Raw genomic sequence first — 3,389 nt, 5'->3', positions numbered from 1 at the left:
CATGGAAGACCTCCACGAGTCGTGGTGCTCACCAATAATCCCAAGGCTTAAACTGGTTGAAAAGGTGGCTTTCACGGATGACCACTATGGACCATACTGAGTTTCACGAAGGCCACCACGGGTTGTGGTGCTCACCAATAATCCCAGGGCTTAAACTTGTTGAAAAAGTGGCTTTCACAGATGGCCACTACGGACCGTACTGAGTTTCACGGAAGGACCCCATGGGTTTTGGTCCTCTCTAGTCTAAGAAGATTCACTAAAATTGCCATAACGTTTTATTCGAAACTCCAATTGAGGCAAACTTTGTGGCGTTGGAAAGAAGGCTTAATGACCTTTAATTTGATAGGTCATGACCCACCTAAATCTTAATATTCTAAGATATATAATTTCTTGAAGTTGACCTTTTTACGGACTCATCCAAAAACTTAATCGATAGAAATTCTTAGGACTTAGCTTGGTGTTAGAGATCCCTTATGACACTAAACCACATCTAATACCCTTCAAATACTTAGAAATTGATTCTAACTCATATATAAAATTAGAAGTCATCGAGTTGAAGCCTATACAAATATGAAGAATGGTTCGGGTCTTGGCATAGAAACAATTTTGGGGTGTTACAATTTATCTCACTTGGGAACATTCATCCTTGAATGAGAATCATTAGTATGAAAAGGACATGGCACGAGGACTAGCAACCTAGCATGAATACAATGACACTTTAAATGCATCAAACATGAGATCTTTAAACTTAAACATAAAACATAACTTTAAAATTCAACTTCACGAACATGCATGTATATAAAGACTTAGGAAAACCGAAACATAAAAGTCTTAAACACTTGAGCATGGATAAATTAGTACCTTAGTATTGAGTAGAGTGAAAAATATTTGGATAACATTTTATCATATCCACTTCCGCTTTCCATGTAGCACTCTCAACTTATTGATTTCTCCTAAGGACTTTAATGGATGCAACTTCCTTGTTCCTCAATCTCTTGACTTGCCGTTCTAGGATTTCAACCAGAACCTCTTCATAAGTCAAATTCTCTTCAACATTTACTATCTCCAAAGTCCCAATAAAACTAGGACCTCCCATGCATTGTCTTAATAGATACATAAAAAATCCTTAGGACCCTATACCTCTATAGAAAAATCTATCCTGAGAGTACTACCCCTTACTACCATATTCCACAAACCTCGAGACCTAATAATGAAATATCCAATACATCATACATTCACCCACATGCCATCAATACCACATTCAATCCTAGGTCTATAACTACTCTAATATACTCACTTGAAACCCTTAACAAGATATTATCAATAGCCTACTACAGTCACTCATATATCTATAAAATACACATTCAAGCCTACCATTCTAACCACTTTATGGATCTCTTGAAGGCATCATCACTTAAAAATTTTCATGTCCATATTAGAATCTTTACATCTACATGTTTATTAACTCCTACTAATGGAAATACCAATATACTCTTGTCTATCTATTGCACATAAAAGATCTCATCTATCTCTTCCTCTATGTCTATAGCCTTAAATGGAATAAGCATACTTTAATCATCACAATACAAAATACCCACTCCTTCTCTATCTATAATGAGTCATCTAATATCATCAACCTCAGAACACATAACTGAACTTGATAGCTTGGTACTCTATCTTTCCCTAGGGAAAAGACTTCTACTTTCTTATCTCCCACCAATTCCTTCAACTCCACAAATGAGGTAGACACCAAATAGGGTTCTAATAACATTTTGGGTAATACATCAAAATCAAAGACCTTTTAACATACCAGTAACATTATCGGGAAATCCTCTAACTCCTAGTGAGTCTGAAGGGCATAAAATCTGTCTTAGCATTGATCGCCATATGAAGTAGCAGCATTTTGATCTGGATAGCTTGTAGTCTAAATTTGAGTCTGGGGTCTAGTACCTCTCCAATACTCCCTTGCATAATGACCCAGCTTTCCAAACCTATATGGAGCATCTAATCCATTTAAGTACTCTCCCCTATGGATTTTCCCATATAAAGAACACTTGGGAGTAGTAGATCCACTAAAACCACCACCAGGTTAGGTCGAGAAGTCCCACCTTCACTTCGAGCACTCTTAGACTACCTCCCTTTTCTAGATGCCACTGGAAAGTCCTTCTCCTTATGTCCACTTTTTCCAGAACTAAAGCAACTCTTTGTGTCGTACAAGAACTCCCCTAGATGATTATTATCACACTTGAAACATGAGAGGAAGGGATTTTTCTTGCCATCATCCTTCCTAGAACAAGGTCCAGAAGTCTCACCCTTTGACATATTTTGACGGTTAAAGTCAATACCTCCAATTCTACTCCTTTTTTTCACCCATTTCCCTTTCTGAACATTCGGGTTCACAAGAGTTATTTTGTGTTGATTCAATGTCAAAAATCAAGCCAATAAAATAAGGGCATAGCGAATCTACACATTAGAGATATCGACATTTAAGGATGGGTCATCAGGAACGGAAAGGCAACCATCTTGACCAATCTCCTGGTTGCTTTCTTCTTGATGAGACATATTCTGAAATACATAGGACACAAGTTGGAAAAAATCCTTATAGGTTTCAACTCTATCACACGATGGGATCATGAAAGAAGTGATGCTTTTCCTAAAACGTCACCCTCCTATTTATAGATATGACGTGCTTCACACTGATGAAAAAGACTCTACTTGACGTAGCATCTTAGACACCCTAGGAAACTTGAATCTTGTGCTCTGATACCAAATTTGTCATGACCCAACCTTGGGCCTAGTTGTAACATGATGATCGAAACCCTGAAGGATTCCAACCAAGCCACTTAGCATACGTTGCATTCATAAGGTAAGATAAAACATTATAAAAATAAGAGGAAAAGTAATATTGAGCATGGAAGTCTAGAAATAAACATGAAATCTCAAGTCATATATCCAGACGGACTACATCAACTCTACGTCCAAATATGCCTCTATCATACTAATATAGGTGGGGGCATAGAACAAGCCCCTAGCTCCCCAAATAAGAAAGATACGTCTCAAAATAACAACATAATCTAAGGGTAGCAAGAAAATAAATAAGCTCAAAAGGTAGTCCACGAAGCATGAGGACTTACCAAATTAAGTGAACAAGTCTTCTATCTAGCCACGAGAGTTTGTAGGGTGATCGATAAGCCCTACATTACAAGACAATGTAGACAAAAGTATGCTTTAGTATGTTTGAATGTACTAAGTATGTGAGAGATGCAATGCATGACATAAAAGCAATGATTTAATGATCAATGTTAGGACACATAATAAGTAAATCATTTATACATGATAGCAAATCAAAAGTAAGGCTAATGTCATTTAAAACCACATTATAATCTTAC

Source organism: Solanum dulcamara, chromosome 8, assembly GCF_947179165.1.
Source record: "Solanum dulcamara chromosome 8, daSolDulc1.2, whole genome shotgun sequence".
Taxonomy (NCBI): domain Eukaryota; kingdom Viridiplantae; phylum Streptophyta; class Magnoliopsida; order Solanales; family Solanaceae; genus Solanum; species Solanum dulcamara.
This window is presented reverse-complemented; position numbering follows the sequence as displayed.